Source organism: Schistocerca cancellata, chromosome 3 (genome assembly GCF_023864275.1).
Source record: "Schistocerca cancellata isolate TAMUIC-IGC-003103 chromosome 3, iqSchCanc2.1, whole genome shotgun sequence".
Lineage (NCBI taxonomy): Eukaryota > Metazoa > Arthropoda > Insecta > Orthoptera > Acrididae > Schistocerca > Schistocerca cancellata.
The window spans coordinates 882,329,019-882,349,331 of NC_064628.1; positions in this window are offsets into that span (position 1 = coordinate 882,329,019).

Below are 20,313 nucleotides of genomic sequence, written 5' to 3' on the forward strand. Positions count from 1 at the left end.
AGGAGAGAGCAGACAGGTGGAAAGAATACATTGAAAGCCTCTATGAGGGTGAATATTTGTCTGATATGACAGAAGAAGAAACAGGAGTCGATTTAGAAGGGATAGGGGATCCAGTATTAGAATCGGAATTTAAAAGAGCTTTGGAGGACTTACGGTCAAATAATGCAGAAGAGATAGATAACATTCCATCAGAATTTCTAAAATCATTGGGGGAAGTGGCAACAAAACGACTATTCACGTTGGTGTGTAGAATATATCTGGCGATATACCATCTGACTTTCGGAAAAACATCATCCACACAATTCCGATAGACGGCAAGACCTGACAAGTGCGAGAATTATCGCACAATCAGCTTAACAGCTCATGCATCGAAGCTGCTTACAAGAATAATATACACAAGAATGGAAAAGAAAATTGAGAATGCGCTAGGTGACGATCAGTTTGGCTTTAGGAAAAGTAATGGGACGAGAGAGGCCATTCTGACGTGACGACTAATAATGGAAGCAAGGCTAAAGAAAAATCAAGACACTGTCATAAGATTTGTCGACCTGGAAAAACCGTTCGACTGTATAAAATGGTGCAAGCTGTTCGAGATTCTGAAAAAAGTAGGGGTAAGCTATAGGAAGAGACGGGTCATATACAACATGTACAACAACCAAGAGGGAATAATAAGAGTGGACGATCAAGAACGAAGTGCTCGTATTAAGAAGGGTGTAAGACAAGGCTGTAGCCTTTCGCCCCTACTCTTCAATCTGTACATCGAGGAAGCAATGATGGAAATAAAAGAAAGGTTCAGGAGTGGAATTAAAATACAAGGTGAAAGGATATCAATGATACGATTCGCTGATGACATTGCTATCCTGAGTGAAAGTGAAGAAGAATTAAATGATCAGCTGAACGGAATGAACAGTCTAATGAGTACACAGTATGGTTTGAGAGTAAATCGGAGAAAGACGAAGGTAATGAGAAGTAGTAGAAATGAGAACAGCGAGAAACTTAACATCAGGATTGATGGTCACGAAGTCAATGAAGTTAAGGAATTCTGCTACCTAGACAGTAAAATAACCAATGACGGACGGAGCAAGGAGGACATCAAAAGCAGACTCGCTATGGCAAAAAAGGCATTTCTGGCCAAGAGAAGTCTACTAATATCAAATACCGGCCTTAATTTGAGGAAGAAATTTCTGAGGATGTACGTCTGGAGTACAGCATTGTATGGTAGTGAAACATGGACTGTGGGAAAACCGGAACAGAAGAGAATCGAGGCATTTGAGATGTGGTGCTATAGACGAATGTTGAAAATTAGGTGGACTGATAAGGTAAGGAATGAGGAGGTTCTACGCAGAATCGGAGAGGAAAGGAATATGTGGAAAACACTGATAAGGAGAAGGGACAGGATGATAGGACATCTGCTAAGACATGAGGGAATGACTTCCATGGTACTAGAGGGAGCTGTAGAGGGCAAACACTGTAGAGGAAGACAGAGATTGGAATACGTCAAGCAAATAATTGAGGTCGTAGGTTGCAAGTGCTACTCTGAGATGAAGAGGTTAGCACAGGAAAGGAATTCGTGGCAGGCCGCATCAAACCAGTCAGTAGAGTGATGACCAAACAAAAAGGTCAGCGGCCCCATCCCCTGGGACCCCCGGCCCCTGCACAATGCTCTTCCGGCGCTCGCCGGCCTTCGCCTCCCCGGCTGCACCCGTCCACTCCTCGCCTCCACTGGCAAATTTACTTTGCTTGCACCTACAGCAGGCAACTAAATATTATCATTACCAAAGCCCGTATTATTTCAGACATGTGTGTAATCATCATGTATCTCTTTTCTAATGCACCTAATAAGACTAATTAACCATTATATGGGTTTATTGTCCGCCCCCGGTAGCTGAGTGGTCAGCGTGACAGACTGTCAATCCAAAGGGCCCGGGTTCGATTCCCAGCTGGGTCGGAGATTTTCTCCGCTCAGGGACTGGGTGTTGTGTTGTCCTAATCATCATCATTTCATCCCCATCGACGCGCAGGTCGCCGAAGTGGCGTCAAATCGAAAGACCTGCACCAGGCGAACGGTCTACCCGACGGGAGGCCCTAGCCACACGACATTTCATTTCATGGGTTTATTTACTCCAGATATGCAGAATAATCTGCGAAATGAATGTCACAAATGAAAGCCACCTTTCAACTTGAGAAATCAGTAGTTACTGACAACAGTCTTACAAATAATCCCAAAAAATTCTGTCTGGTGGAACAAGAGTTTTGTCCCGCGCTTGTGCGTACTGGTATCCTGTTATCAGAGAGGCTGTAGAAAGTAGAATGTGCGAGAACAGCTTCAATTGGAACAACCGGTGTGGTGTTGGTGATGAGAGGAGGCCAGTTCTCGAGGCTAAGAAGACACAGAGAAGTCCGCCGAACTGTTTACGCTACTATGTCAGTGGTCGCACCACCATCAGAGACGTTGGCACCATCCATGGCAACATGGGGGCTTAAGCCGATCAATCAGAAGCGATCTATGGCCTATACAGGGTGCTCCATTGATAGTGACCGGGCCAAATATCTCATGAAATTAGCACCAAACGAAAATATAAGAACAAATCTGTTCGAGCGTGACGGGACGAAACAGATGACGCTACGGATGGCCCACTAAATGGCTCTGCCATTGGTCGAATTGATAGAAATTGCATTTTTTAAAATAGATACCCCATTTTATTGCATATTTGTATAGTACGTAAATAGATAATTTGGAACATTTGTTTCACTTTGTGATGGATGGGGCTGTAATATCCCAACACTTATAATATGCCTCACCCATTTAGATGAACAGCTGGGTAATAATGTGCTTTTTTAAATTAAAACACAAAAAGTAGTTACCTTTGGACTTTTGTTTCTGTTGTTCCAAGGTGATACATTTACTTTTGTGACCCTATCACAAATCGTGGGAAGCATGCTGTTACTGCGTGAGCAACCATAATAACCAGGTGGCAGGGGTAAAATACAGGGAGCGAAAGGCTATTTACAATTTGTACAGAAACCAGATGGCAGTAATAAGCGTCGAGGGGCATGAGAGGGAAGCAGTGCTTGGGAAGGGAGTGAGACAGGGTTGTAACATCTCCCCGATGTTATTCAATCTGTATATTGAGCGGGCAGTAAAGGAAACAAAAGAAAAATTCGGAGTAGGTATTAAAATCCATGGAGAAGAAATAAAAACTTTGTGGTTCGCCGATGACATTGTAATTCTGTCAGAGACAGCAAAGGACTTGGATGAGCAGTTGAATGGAATGGACAGTGTCTTGATAGGAGAATATAAGATGAACATGAAGAAAAGCAAAACGAGGATAATGGAATGTAGTCGCATTAAGTCGGGTGATGCTGAGAGAATTAGATTAGGAAATGAAACACTTAAAGTAGTAAGGAACTTTTGCTATTTGGTGAGGAAAATAACTGATGATGGTCGTAGTAGAGAGGATATAAAATGTAGACTGGCAATGGCAAGGAAGGCGTTTCTGAAGAAGAGAAGTTTGTTAACATCGAGTATAGATTTAAGTGTCAGGAAGTCGTTCCTGAAATTATTTGTATGGAGTGTAGCCATGTATGGAAGTGAAACATGGACGATAAACAGTTTAGACAAGAAGAGAATAGAAGCTTTCGAAATGTGCTACAGAATAATGCTGAAGATTAGATGGGTAGATCACATAACTACTGAGGAGGTATTGAATAGAATTTGGGAGAAGAGGAGTTTGTGGTACAACTTGACAAGAAGAAGGGACCGGTTGGTAGGACATGTTGTGAGGCATCAAGGGATCACAAATTTAGCACTGGAGGGCAGCGTGGAGGGTAAAAATCGTAGAGGGAGACCAAGAGATGAATACACTAAGCAGATTCAGAGGGATGTAGGTTGCGGTAAGTACTGGGAGATGAAAAAGCGAGCACAGGATAGAGTAGCATGGAGAGCTGCATTAAACCAGTCTCAAGACTCAAGACCACAACAATAACAATGTAATAAAAGCTGAAAATGATGTCCGTCAACTTCAGTGCATGTGGTCATACGCGTAACGAAATTCCTCTCAACAGCGAGTAGATAGCCTTCAGTAATTGTCGCACATGCATTGACAATGCGCTGACACAAGTTTTCAGACGTTGTCGGTGGATCACGATTACAAATATCTTTCAATTTTCCCCAAAGAAAGAAGTCCGGATACGTAAGGTCTGGTGAATGCGCAGGCCACGGTGTGGTGCTACTACGACCAATCCACCTGTCGTTAAATGTTCTATTTAATACCGCTTCAACTGCACGCGTGCTATGCGCCGGACATCCATCATGTTGAAAGTACATCGCCATTCTGTCATGAAGTGAAACATCTTGTAGTAGAATCGGTAAAACATTAATTAAGGATACATTGAATCATTTAGATTGCCATCAATAAAATAAGGGCCAATTAGATGTCCTCCCATAATTCCACACCATACATTAACCTGCCAGGGTCACTGATGTTCCACATCTCGTAGCCATCGTGGATTTTCCGTTGACCAGTAGTGCATATTATGCAGGTTTACGTTACCTCTGCTTGTGAATGACACTTCGTCACTAAATATAACTCTTGGAAAAACCTGTTATCGTCTCGTAATTTATTTTGTGCCCAGCAGCAAAAATTTACACGACGTTCAAACTCATCGCCATGCAATTCCTGGTGCATAGAAATATGGTTAGGGTGAAATGTATGATGATGTAGAATTTTCAAAACTGACTTTTGTGAAATTCCCGATTCCTGCTCACTTTGTGTGCTACTGATGTGCAGATTAACCTCAACTGCAGCTAAAACACTTACCAGCATCTTCATTTGTTGCAGTTCTTGGTTACGTCTTCTTCTTTGGCTGGCCACTTCCGGTTTCTTTAAAGGTACATTAACTATCCGACGAAAGGTCCGGACGCTTGGATGCTGTCTGTCAGGATAATGATCAACATACATACATAGCACAAGCTTGGACATTTTGATCACAATAGCCATAAATAAACACCATACCTACCTTTTCTGCGACTGTTAAACTTCCATTTTAACAAAAGTATTTCTTCCGCGTGATTATTATGAATGGATAAGCATATTATCATACCTGATATAAGTAATGAATTGCACAAAGTACTGTCAGGTGCTTTGCTACAGTTGTGAGAATATTACAGCCCCATCCTTCACAAAATGAAACAAATGTTCCAACTTACACATCCCTATTTATTTACGCACTATACGAATATGTAATAAAAGTGGGGGTATCTAATTTAAAAAATGCAGTTACTCTCAATTTGACATATGGCAGCGCCTTCTAGTGGGCCATCCGTAGCGCCATCAGTTTTCCCCCGTCCCACTCGAACAGATCAGTTCTTATTTTTTCGTTTGGTGCTAATTTCGTGAGATATTTGGCCCTGTCACTATCAATGGACCACCCCGTATGATGCCACCACAGCACCAGCCACAACTCTCAGTTACTCTTCACGATGGCGATGGTAGTAGTCGTGGAAAGCTCAAGGTTTCACACAAAACTGACGCAAAAAAGAATCCTAAAATGTTTTGAGTGTCGTCAGGTGCCATTTCGTTCTCAAAACAATGTGATCTTATACACAAGTCGACGCGAAAGACAACACGTTAACAAACAGAACACTAAATGATGTGCTGAATAATTCAAACAATATTAGGAGGAGAGAAAATTTTAGTGACTTGGAGAAATAACGAAGGTAGTACCACAAGCTTCAATCTTGGGTCCACTCCTATTATTTAAACATGTGAATGATCTTCCACTTAACATTCAAGAAACAAAAGTAGTACTTTTTTGCAGACGATACTAGTGTTTTAATACATACCGTTAGATAGGAAGCAACAAAAGACATTGTCAATGATATTTTGTATGGAATTATTAAGTGGCTCTCTCAAAACAGATTCTCCCTAAATGAGAAATCAAGCAATATTCAATTCTGTGTAACAAATGGTCATACGAACAACTGATGTAGCACTGAACAGAAATCAGTAAATAGGGTATGTTGTTCCAAATTTTGCGTGTACCTGTTGTCGAAAACTTGAATTGGGAGAAGGATATTACTGAGCTTCTTAAACAATGAAGTTTAGCTACGTCTGGTCTTTGTGTAAACGCTAGTCTTGAGAAGAAACGAATCAACCTCCTGACATGTTTTGCATATTTCCGGTCGGAAATGTCCTATGGAATAATTTTCTGGTAGAAAGAAGGTATGGATTGTACAAAAGCGAGCAGTAAGTATAATGTTAGGTGTTCACCCATAGTTGTCACGCAGGTACCTCCTGAAGGAGTTATACACAACAGATGTATTCGCCAATGAAATTCGTCATAAACAATAAATCACAGTAGTGACGTCCTTACCTACAACAATAGAGAAAACAATGACCTTTATTACCCATTATTTCACTGGCTAAGAAAGGAGTTCAGTAAGCAGCAACAGAAACTTTTGACCATTTTTCCATCTTGTAATATGTCTGACAGCTAGCAAAGTTTTAAACCTAAACTAAATCATTGCTCCTAGACAACTCCTTCTGTTCCACGTACGGTTTCGTATTTAAAAACTGGTACATATAAAAAGTACGTTCGTCACGATTTCTATAAAAAGTCGTTCAACTGATCTGTGGAACATGAAACTAATTAACTAACTACAGCATTTGCGACCAGCCGCACTCCAACTGAACTCAGCAATGAAACAAACTTTGTGTTAGTGATAATGCTGCCACCAGTTGCCGAATAACAAGTAATTCTCTCTCTCTTTTTTTTTGATCAAGTATACCCAAAATGCAATGCCTGATCGAGACCCCTAGGCCCTAGTCGCGGGGCCTGCCTCGCCTAGGAGGGAAAATCAGACCCTGTGCGCATCGCAAGAGAGAAAACGACGGCCTACAGGCTCAAGTAGGCACCCTACTCTCTATTTTCTTATTCACTTGATCCCTACTTGAGGAGTACGACAAGGCGAAGGTAAAGTTCCGCATTCTGGCCCTAGATGGGCTATTAGGATCCGACGACCGCTGTGCCTTCTTCTGGCAGTGGCGTCATCTGAGAAAGTATGGAGGAATATCAGGGCAGCACACTGCTCTCCCAGTCGTTGTCGTTTTTCTCGACCTCTGAAGCGCTACTAATCGGTCGGATAACTTTGCAGTTGGCCTCAGGAGGCTGAGTGTACCCCGTAGTAGTCCTTGAATCAAGGGGAAATCCCTGGCAGTACCGGGAATCGAAACGGTGTCCTCTGGAAAGCATCCGCACTGACCTCTGACCTACGGAGACGGACAGAGACATGCTCTGAGGTGACAAAAGTCACAGGAGACCTCCTAAATCCGTGTCGGACCTTATTTTGTCCAGCATAGTGCATCAACTTGAGTGACATGGACTCAGCAAGACGTTGGAAGTTCCCCGCAGAAATATTGAGCCATGCTGCCTCTATAGCACTCCGTCATCAGGCTACAAGTGGCCCATCGGGACCATCCGACCGCCGTGTCATCCTCACTGAGGATGTGGATAGGAGGGGCGTGTGGTCAGCACGCCGCTCTCCCGGTCGTTACGATGGTTTTCTTTGACCGGAGCCGCTACTATTCGGTCGAGTAGCTCCTAAATTGGCATCACGAGGCTGAGTGCACCCCGAAAAATGGCAACAGCACATGGTGGCTCGGATGGTCACCCATCCAAGTGCCGGCCACGCCCGACAGCTCTTAACTTCGGTGAATACACCATTCACTGCGGCAAGGCCGTTGCCTCATGCTGCCTCTATAGCCGTCCAGAATTGCAAAAATGATGCCTGTGCAGGAGCACGAACTCACCTCTCGATTACGCCTCACGTCGACTCGGATTGTCCAGAATGTTCATCAAACCAGTCACGAACAGGTGCGATCCATAAAAATTCCATCATTATTTAGGAACATGAAATCTATGAATGGATGCCGAACATAGCCATTTACAGTCTCTGTTGATCTACTGTGGACATGGGACAGCGGTTGGTCAAATATTTAACAATGAAATTTGCCAAACACCTGTGCAATTGAGATATTATTTTATTTTCGCTGCCAGTTTCGCAATTCACTATGTCATCTTCAGGTCCCATATGCACCTCTAAAAAATAATCGATTCTGGTATCCTGGAGCGATATGTTTCTGGATGACGTGTATTGGTAGATCATGTGCTTCCTTCGAAGATTTGGCTGCAACTTGTAATGGTTCTTTATTTACGTGACCATTACTACAGTCCAACCCCAGTTCTCGATACCAGTAATATCGTACTACTTTTCTGCGAAGTAACAGACATATTTTTGTGACAATATTCACATTTCGTTTGATTAATGTATAGGTACTCCGACGTATCGATATACGAGTATTACAGTGATATGGTTCTTGTGTGTATTCATTTCTGTGATACTGTCATAATCTTTGACTTGCTTGTAACCGTTTCGGTGCGAATGCGCACAGGGCAGTTTTTGTTTCACTTTGCAGAAGCTAAGTTGTTATTTCGCTTTGTAAAAGAACAGTCAAGTCTTGTGTTTGGTTACAGTCGAAATTAAATATATGAAGATTGATACAAAACTGTTTTCTTGATGAAGTGACAATTAAGGAGAAGTATATGTGACTTTACAAGAAGTTTAATAAAAATGTGGATCGTGAACACCAAGTCCAAAAGTATTTCTACCATACCATTGTTCTGATCTGGGATTGTTTGATCATTAAGAACTTCCCGAAAAACGCATTTGTTAGGTCTTCAAATATTGCTAAAATACAGATCTGGACCTTCAAGCAGTCAAAGTGGAATCACCCTAGAATCAACAAGATGAGTCATAACAAGTTCGACAAAATCTACGTGGGAATCCATTCAAGATAAGTGCCAAAATTAATGACTTTTTTACAGTGACTTTGAGAGGCACCCACATGCCTTGCTCATACTGTGGCATCAAGCAGTCAGGCCTGCAAGATGAGTGGTCTGCCAAGCGAGTGGATTCATTCTTATCTGTCGAGTAACATGAACTCTAGTACTCACAATAAAGTTACAAATTATCCTCCTATATGAATAATGCGCAACGGAAACACGCATCTGATTATCAGTAATTTACAGAACTCTGACTGTTCACTACGCACTGGCAATACCACATTTTCTTTCCTTTTTATTTAACGGCTTTTATCAACACGTGGCCATCGCACTGAATATGAGTGGCGCACACATTACAAATTCTGGATATCATGACAACATACAATTCGAAGGAAAAGGCCACCAATCTTTTTGTTTTCACTATCTTATTTATTCCGATAAATTCTATAACCTAAACACACAAATTCTATAACCTACAACAATAACACATGAGAAATTCCGCCCAGTGGGCATGGCTTAACATTGGTGATTCTCTACCTTATGGTCTCGTAATTATTTAACGCTACAGTGCACTTTCTGGATAGGATGGTGGATCTTTTATTATTTCTCACACTTCGACTCTCACAATCATCATCACGAAACTTTCCCCTAGACCGAGCAGTACAAAAGGAACACGCATAACCCACTAATCTTTTGAAACTACCTCGCTACTCTCCCATGCAAACCACACATACCCAAATTACATGACATACACCACACTACAATATGAAATACTACACAGGGAATAGTCACAACATTATCACTTTCAGCTTTCCCACTTCAGTTGATATTTATCCCAGTTTCACACGACACTGCCCCACTTCGTAATTCTACTTTCCTACTATGAACTCTGGAGATATATGCACGTCTTCCTGTGCAATTCAAGCCAAGTGGCGTTGCTGGATAAACGGCCGACTCACCTTGCTTCTCTCTCAGAGTTTGAATCTAGCGTCAGACGGAATCATATCACGCAAAGTAATATTAATAACGTATTCATCACACACGCGAGTCCTCAACTGATACCATGGACGAGTACTTCTCTTTATCTTTTGTCTCATACACAGTTTGAGACTCACACCGTACTCACCACGTGGAAGTACTCGTCTCTAATTTCAAGTCCTGCACACGCCATTTCTTAAATATTTCAACTTATGGTACACACGCTATTTCTTAAATATTTCAACTTATTGTACACACGCTAGTAATTCAGATTAACTTAGGCACACGGAAGTATTTCAACTTATTGCTACACGTGGCTTCATTGTGACCGTTGGTCACTTCCGAAGATTACTACAATCCCATTAATATTACCTGCCTGACATTTAATTCTCCCCACAAAAGTTCCTGAAATAGAGAAATTATTATTTCAAACTACTCTTAAATATTCCACATGCATACCATGTCTCCACTCTTTTGTCTTTACGGAGCACAACTAAGACAGGTCTTACCAACACAAGATCCAGCGGCAGACTCCTGAAACATGGCCGTTCTTCAGGTTCTCTCGCACCTCTGTCGAAGTGGGGGAGCACCTTGCTACCGTATTGGCCAGCCACATTTCAGGCGCTCAAAGCTCAGGTAAATTTCATCTCTTTGGTCCCACCAAAGGTGGCCAAAGGATCGTCTCAAAGATGATCATATATTCACATTCACTATCTGTGGTTAGCAGACGACCATACATTCATTCATTTCACAGATCTCACCAAACTGGATGTAGGGATTTATTTTGTGGGAGTGCACATATGATAAATTAAATAAATAAATTGTCATTCTTTCCTACACTGGTATCCGGCTTCGCTGTATTAATTGAAATTGAGTTATTTTACAAAAAAATGTGTCGTTCTGACAAAGATAATGAAGTATGTTGTATCTATTTTCAATGTCGGGGCGGTACTGTACCCTTTGAACTTCATTATTTCCATTCTGACGATGCCATCCACAGTCAATAACTTTGTTGTTGTCCGGTAAAGCGAACATATGCTGCGTGAGCAACATTATTAAACTGATTTCTAACCTACTTTACAAGTGGTGGAATTGTTAGAAACTCCAATAAAAAATAAATAAATACCATTTCCAGTCAATGATGCGTTCAGTTGGACTAGAGGAGCCAGACCATTCCATGTAAACACAGCCCAAATCATTGTGTGGAGTCGTCACCAACTTGCACGCTGCCTTGTCGACTTCATGGAGTCAGCGCCACACTCGGACCCTACCATCAACTCTTACCAGCTGATACCGGGACTCATACAGGACTCGCGTCGATCTTCTGCTTACACAGCCCATTAAGCCAAATTTCACCGCATTGTTCTAACGGATACGTTCGTCATACGCCCTACACTGGTCTCTACTGTTATTTCACGCCGTGTTGCTTGTTGTTAGCTCTGACAGCTCTACGCAAACGCCGTTGCTCTCGGTCGTTAAGTGAAGGCCATCACCCATTGTGTTGTCCGTCGTGAGAGGTAATGCCTCAGGTTCGCTGTTCTCGGCACACTCTTGACACTGTGGATCTCGGAATACTGAATTCCCTGACGATTTCCGAAACGAAATGCGTCTAGCTCCCACTACCGTTCCACGTCCAAAGTCCATTAGTTTTCGTCGTGCTGCCATAATCACGTAGGACACATTGTAATATGAATCACCTGAGTACAATAGACAGCCCCGCCAATGCACTGGCCTTTTATACCTTGTGTCACGTTACTGTGGTGTCACCGCCAGACACCACACTTGCTAGGTGGTAGCCTTTAAATCGGCCGCGGTCCGTTAGTATACGTCGGACCCGCGTGTCGCCACTATCAGTGATTGCAGACCGAGCGCCGCCACACGGCAGGCCTAGAGACACTTCCTAGCACTCGCCCCAGTTCTACAGCCAACTTTGCTAGCGATGGTTCACTGACAAATTACGCTCTCATTTGCCGAGACGATAGTTAGCATAGCCTTCAGCTACGTCATTTGCTACGACCTAGCAAGGCGCCATTACCAGTTACTATTGGTGCTGTAAAACATGTACCGTCAAGAGCGATGTTCACCAATTATGGATTAAAGTTAAGTATTCCAGAAGATACGTACGTTTTTTGCTAGTCTCAATTCCTTGTCCTGTTCCAGACCTCACGCCAGCCTGCGTGAGTTTAAACGCGTGCCTTTCGGCTTCCTCATAGTGGGTTGGCTGTCTTGCCAATCCACAACAGTTACCACCGTCATCTGTCTACGTGCATATCGCTATTCCACTACTTTAGTCACCTGAGTGTATATTAGATGCCGTATAATTACTGCTCAGTTTTTCTCACATTGCGAATGTCTAAGTTATCAACTGCAATTATGAAAGACAGATTAATGAATTACCTGAAAAAATGCAATCTATTAAGCGAATCACAGTTTGGTTTCCGAAGTGGCAAAACTACGGAGTCAGCCATAGTAGAATTCAGTAAAGTTCTATTTCATGCTCTCGATAAAGATGAGTGTGTCACAGGCGTATTTTTGGATCTTTCTAAGGCCTCAAGATTCTATTAAAGAAGCATTAGGAATGAGAGGGGTAGCTAATGACTGGTTTCGATCATACCTAGCAGATAAGGTACAAAGAGTAGAGATAACACATACTTTAAATAGATCTAATTATTTAGTAAAACACTTATCAGAACCAAAATACATTAATATAGGGGTTCTGCAAGGTAGCATATTAGGACCAATACTGTTCCTGATATACATCACTGACTTTCCTAGTAGTGTTACCCATGGTGAAAAAATTCTCTTCGCTGATGACAGCAATGTTATAGTCACTGAGAAAACAAGAGAATTTCTCGCAGAGAAAGCAAATGAAACTCTCAAAGAATTTTACGATTGGTCAATAAGCAATAAAGTGACATTGAACGTAAAGAAAACCAATGCCATGAATTTCAGTTTGAAGAGGAAAAATGACAATGTTCAATTAAATGTAGATGGCACTTCTATAGACTGTGTAACAAATGCAAAATTTCTGGGAATGAATATTGATTCTCAGTTGAAGTGGTGTGAACACACGAAGGTACTTGCAAACAGTGTCATCAGCATGCTACGCCCTTAGAATCTGTTGTGTCTAGACAAGACAGTCTAGACACAGGGTGAGGTTACCGAAAGGGCACGCGTCAACTCACGCCGACTGGCGTGAAGTCTGGAACAGGATAAGTTGTGAATGCTATAGAGAAAAGTATGCAGCTTAGGTTATACTTAACTTTTATCCATCATTGTGGTACATCGCTCTTGACGATACAAATGAGACTTTAATTACAATCACTGTAAGGCTAATGGCGCCTTGCTAGGTCGTAGTCATGGACTTAGCTGAAGGCTATTCTAACTGTCTCTCGGCAAATGAGAGAAAGGCTACGTCAGTGTAGTCGCTAGCAAAGTCGTCGTACAACTGGGGCGAGTGCTAGTCCGCCTCTCTAGACCTGCCATGTGGTGGCGCTAGGTCTGCAAGTACTGACAGTGGCGACACGCGGGTCCGACATGTACTAATGGACCGCGGCCGATTTAAAGCTACCACCTAGCAAGTGTGGTGTCTGGCGGTGACACCACAGAATCCTATCATCAGTGTGTAACATGCAGTGTCTTTTAGTTACATACTATTCATATATACACTCAGTTCTTAGCTATGGCATTCTGTTTCTCGCATAAGAAACTGCAATACACTGAGAGAGATATTGAAGCTGTATGCGAACTTGTTCGGGTAATACTCATATTAGGAGTGGACATAGACATATACGAGGGTCACTCCAATACAAATGCACACTATTTGTTTTTTAAAAAAATCCATCTTTTATTCTACATGTTTGAAAGTTTTACAGTGTGTAGATACATCCTTTAGGAACAATATTTTCATTTCTCCGCATAATTTCCATCCCTCTCAACTGCCTTACGCCATCTTGGAACCAGCGCCTATATACCCGCACGGTAAAATTCTGGACCAACCTGTTGGAGCCCTGTTTGGTAGTGTGCACAAAGGAGTCATCATGTTCAAACCTTGTTCCACGAAGAGAGTCTTTCAGTTTCCCAAAGAGATGATAGTCACATGGAGCCAGGTCAGGACTGTGATCGCTTCCATGGTTTTTTGACTGACATGTGGCCGTGCATTGTTGGGCAACAGTAAAACATCCTGCTTTTGTCGATGTGGTCGAACATAGTAGAGCTTGAAGTTTCTTCAGTGTCGTCACATATGCATCAGAGTTTATGGTGGTTCCACTTGGCATGATGTCCACAAACAAGAGTCCCTCGGAATCGGAAAACACCGTAGCCATTTTTCCAGCAGAAGGTGTGGTTTTGAATTCTTTTTTCTTGGGTGAATTTGCATGATGCCACTCCATTGATTCCTCTTCGTCTCTGGTGAAAAATGATGGAGCCATGTTTCATCACCTGTCAAAATTCTTCCAAGAAATTCATCTCCACCATTCTCGTACTGTTCGAAAAGTTCGCTGCATACCGTTTTTCTTGTTTCTTTGTGAGCCACTGTCAACATCCTGGGAACCCACCTGGCGCAAACCTTTTTTAACGCCAATACTTTCAGTATTCTGCAAACACTTCCTTCCCTTATCCCACCGTAGCGTGACAATTCATTCACTGTGATGCGTCTGTCAGCGGTCACCAATTCGTTAACTCTCTGCACATTGCCTGGAGTGTGTGCAGTACGAGGCCTGCCGCTGCGAGGACAATCCTCAATATTGCCGTGCCCGCTTTCATCACGTAACCTGCTTGCCCACCGACCAACTGTACTGCGATCGACAGCAGCATCTCCATACATCTTTTTCAACCTCTTGTGGATGTTTCCCACTGTCTCGTTTTCACAGCACAGGAATTCTATGACAGCACGTTGCTTCTGACGAACGTCAAGTGTAGCAGCCATCTTGAAGACATGATGTGACGGCACCACTCACAAAAAAAAAAAAAAAAAAAAAAAAAAAAGCTAACCTAAGGACATCACACACATCCATGCCCGAGGCAGGATTCGAACCTGCGACCGTAGCATAGGTTGAACAAAGTTTGAAAACAAGCGGGAAGGATGTATCTACACACTGTAAAAATTTCACACATGCAGAATGAAAACTGTATTTTTACAAAAATAGGGTGCATTTCTTTTGGAGTAACCCACGTAACTGGATCCTTCTATCGACCACCAGATTCATCGCCTGATGTAACCGAAAACTTTAGAGAGATCTTAGTTCGCTTGTATCTGATTTCGCAGTCATACTGTAATCTTCAGAGATGACTTTAATTATTCAATAATCGTGATAATTACAGCTTTCTTAGTCGTGTGTGTTCGAAGGCCCACTCATGATGAAAATATGTTGGATGTAATGACAACAAATAGACCAGACCTCTCTGCAAGTCACACTGAATCTGGTATCAGTGACCATGAAGCAGCCGAAGCAACTATGATCACAAAAGTAAACATGGCAACTGGAACAAGTAGAAAGATTTATATTTTATGCAATGAGGTTAAGAGACTGTAGTGTCACAAAACGTCTCTCTGGTGGGCAGGCATCTGGGTACCTCTAATGAAGTTATGCCTCTCAGTATCGCTAGGATATAGAACCAGTCCTTCAGTGACACTACGGTGATAATTATGTGCAACGGATTTTAAATGAGAATGGCAAGAAATGTGGCCCCGTGGATTGAAACTGAAGATGATAAATTGTATTTTTTTTTTCAAGTTTACTATTATTTCCTAAATACATAACTAAAATTAATAAAGGTGATCAAGAGGTCATGTCTATTTGAATAACAGATCTCACAGGAAGCTTCCCAGGACACAGCATGAGGACCCCTGCAAAAACAGCAGAATGTGCTTTGCCTCAGCTGTGAACACTCGTCACTGCCTCAGTCCGTTGCAGTGTGGTGAAAGCGGACGTAAAACGTTATGCCTCTGGCATCAGGGACAGTACGCTATGTCCCCGCTCCGGCCTCTCCCCTACCTATGGCCAGCGGACCCTGTGGCTTAGTGCTTGAATAATGATAACTAAACCAGAGTTTGTATTTGAATCTACGTCGTTTATTATTTTTAACACATGCTTCCAGTTTCGACGCCAAACGATGTCATCTTCAGGCCCAAACCTGCCACCCACAACTGTTTTCATGTGCAATGAACAGAATCGTGTGCAGCGGGCCAACATTAACTGGGTTCCGTACCTTTTTTGACAGTAAAGAGTCCAGCATGGTGAGACGTACTACAGAGGGTACAGAATCCAGGTAATGTTGGCCTGCTGCGCACGATTCTGTTCATTGCACATGGAAACGGTTGTGGATGTCAGGTTACGCTAGAGACTCGTGGCTTAGGCCGGTATTACACTATAAAATTTCTTTTTCCAATATCTTTGTCAAAGATATTTGATGGTGTAATAGGGAACTTTGTCAAATGTCGTCCAATATTTGATCAAATCTAGGGCCTCGCTGTAGATTTGATCAAAGAAGTCGCTTGTCTTCTGTTCACTGCAATGTGACATGTTACCACATGGAGCGCTAGCATCGCTGCAGCGTTCTGTCATCTGTAGTGTTTTTATAAACATTGCCGGTAAATACAATTGGTGTGTGCCGACAACTACAAAATTAATAGAGATGTATGAAGCTGATGAGCCGCTTTACAACGTGAGGCACCCTGAATACAAAAATAGATTAAGAAGATTGGAGGCCTGACCTGACCTAACCTAACCTAACCGAACCCTCTCCTGTAGCAAGGAATCGGAGTGTTACAGTGAGCCTGTCTTCTGCAGATGTAGCAGTTCTTAAGTGAATATTGTACTTTGTGATATGAGGATACACTTCACTGAGCGCATACAGAAATGTATGCTCATCCCATTCTTAAGTAATTGATGTACGACTTGACGTCCTCCACTATAAGCTCATGTAACAAGTTTTGTTGAATGCTTTTATCGTGTCGTCGAGAAACCTCCGCTTCTCTTCCGCATGTGCACACAGTGCAGTTGTGGTACATGCAACTGCTGCGGTTAATAACAAGTTGTTGTCAGCCATCTTGAAATTTGACGAAAAATATTATGACAGTGTAATACCCCTTCTAGCGCTACTTCAAAGATCTTTGTCAAATATATTTGACGGAATATTTGATCACATCATTGATCAAATCTTTGACAAAGAAATTTGATAATGTAATACCGGCCTTAGGGCTGAGTCCTCTGCAGCGGACCGGCTCTCCCTTCGTCCTCTCTACATCTGCAGCTTGCCGCATTCTAACCGGTACCATTAAGCCTCGTCTATCATAGCTGTGATCCTCGACAACACAAGCCAAGCGCTCGGCTCTTCCACCTGTAGTGACTTCCTGCATCTAGCCACGATTAAATTCAGCATCGCAACCACTGTCAACCCACTCTAATAATCTCATTGACCACAGAACCTATAACTCTCTCTTACATCGATTAAATGAAGAAAGGCAGGTTGGAAGGACCCGCCATATTTCTTTCTCAATCATGAAACTGAAACTTTTAGTTGAGGGCAGAAGCATGTAGTAGAGTTATGGCACGGGTTTAAAAGAATAGCTGATGATGCAGTGGACAGATATGTACGTAATAGAACAGTTCATGATGGGAAGGATCCTTCTTGGTACAGGTACAGTAAGTGTAAAGAAACTTCAAAGGAATCAGATACTGCTGTGTAATAGGTATAAAACAAATCGTAGAGCTATAGGTAGAGAATGCTCAATGACTTTAATTTGGCTGTCCATGAGGACAAAATGTAACAGAGTATGCTCGAAAGATCTCCCAAAAAACCGAAAGATACTCTGGTTTCATGTAGGGGATGTCATTGCTATCAAAGGTAGGTTTCAGACACTCATGGACAAGATAGGGACTGAAACTGAGGGTACCAAAGCAAAAGTAGAAATGCTTAACTCCGTTTCCAAAAGTTGCTTTACAAACAAAAACTCGGGAGCGTTGCCACAATTTAAATCATTCGCCACAGTGCAGTTGACCCCGGTCACGTTCTTTACCGCATTTGTGGCCGAGTAAAATGCTCTGTTAATCACTCCAACAAAAAACTGTGTCCAGTGGTTGGAAGATAGCAAAGGTCACACCCATCTACAAGAAGAGCAGCAGAAGTGATGCACGAAACTACCGTTTAGTATCCTCGTAGAATCTTAGGACACATCCTGAGCTTAAATGTAATTAGGTAGCTCGATCAGAGTGATCATCTCCATGTAAATCGGCGTGGATTTCGAAGACATGGATCACGGGAAACCCAACTAGCTCGCGCTTTTCCCACATAAAATCCTTACAGCCATGGATCAAGAGTGTCAGGTAGATGCAGTGTTTCTTGACTTCCGAAAGGCACCTGATCCTGTGCGACACATACGCTTAATATCCAAAGTATGATCATATGCGGTATCAAGCCAAATTTATTACTGGAGTGACGATTTCTTTATTGGGAGGACACAGCATATGATACTGGATGGAGTGTCATCGACATATGTAGAAGTAACTTCAGTTATACCCCCGGGAAGTGTTTGGGCCGTTGCTGTTTGTGTTGCGTGTTAATGACGTTGCAGATACCATTAATAGTAACGTCAGATTTTCTGTAGATGATGCAGTTATCTACAAGGTGCGTCTGGAAAGTTCGATGAATGGTCTCATAAAATAAAGCACACAAGACTTATAAACAAAATCTAGATCTACATCTACATATATACTCCGCTAGCCACCAAGTGGTGTGTGGCGGAGGGCACTATTCTCGCCAAAGTCATATTTCCCCTCCCCCTTTGTTCCACTGGCGGATCGCGCGAGGGAAAAACGACTGTCTGAACGCCTCAGTACGAGCTCTAATTTCCCTTATCTTTGAATGGTGACCATTGCGCGATTTGAAAGTTGGTGGTAATAATATATGCTCTACATCTTCGGTGAAGATGGGATTTCGGAATTTAGTGAGCAGCCCCTTCTGTTTAGCGCTCCGTCTATCTGCAAGTGTGTCCCACTCCAAACTTTCTATGAGATTTGTAACGCTCTCCCGATGGATAAATGTACCAGTCACGAATCTTGCCGCTTTTTTTGGACCTTCTCAGCCTCTTGAATCAGACCCAACTGGTAAGGGTCCCACACAGACCAACAATACTCCAAGACGAGACGAACGAAAGTATCGTAAGCAATTCTCTTTGTTGAAGGACTGCATCGCTTCAGGATTCTACCAATAAACCGCAGTCTAGAGTTCGCCTTACCCGCTACTTGTGTAATCTCATCGTTCCATTTGAGATCATTTCGAATAGTCACACTCAGTTACTTGTCGGATGTTACCGCTTCCAAAGACTGGGCATTATTGGCGATTTTCGCATTGTTCGCAGTAGGTTACATTTACTAATATTGAGAGATAACTGTCAGTCATTACACCACGCATTTATTTTCTGCAAATCCTCATTGATTTGTGCACAACTTTCGTGTGATACTACTTTCCTGTAGACTACAGCATCATCGGCAAACAGTCTAATGCCGCTGTCAATACCATCAACCAGATCGTCTACGGGAAATCGTAAAAAGTAGCCGACCTGGGCACACCTGATGTTACGCTTGTTTCTGCTGAAGTCTCCCCATTCAGGACGACATACTGCACTCTCTTAGAAAACTTTCTATCCATCTGCATATGTCATCGGATAGACTGTAAGCGCGCACGTTTTGGAGCAAGCGACAGTGCGGAACTGAGTCGGAAGCCCTTCGAAAGTCGAGGAACACGGCATCATCCTGGGAGCCGATATCTAGAGCCTGCAGAAAGAGGGCCAGCATTTACTGACCTTCCAAGTGACCACCATTAGCTACAAGGCACTTTGGACATTGGTTGTAGAACTGTTGGAAACTGTCAGAAAACGTTTTTTGTGGAATCATTCGAAGCATCATTGTCACGCGTCGTTGGCTATCCGCGACGTCTATATGCTCAATTCTCTCGCTCACAGCAACGTGATTGTTAAACTTCCTGGCAGATTAAAACTGTGTGCCCGACCGAGACTCGAACTCGGGACCTTTGCCTTTCGCGGGCAAGTGCTCTACCCGCGAAAGGCAAAGGTCCCGAGTTCGAGTCTCGGTCGGGCACACAGTTTTAATCTGCCAGGAAGTTTCATATCAGCGCACACTCCGCTGCAGAGTGAAAATCTCATTCTGGAAACGTGATTGTTGTTTGCACACTCCTTATTCTCCATATTTGGGGCTGGAAGACTTCTTTTTGTTTCTCTGCTTTAAATTATCCCTGGAAAGTTCACAATTCGCGACCGTTGCGCGTGATCACGGTGCTTCGAGTGATACCACAAGACGCGTATGCTCACATTTTCCAACAGCTTTACAGCTGATGTAGCAGATAATGGTGTCTCTGAAGGCCAGTAAAGGTGTTTTGTTTGCAACTCTTGATTCCTGTTGCACTACCACCGCTGAGCGCCACTTTCGCCATCTCACAGTGCAGACGGCCCAGGATGAGACGAAAGTCGGA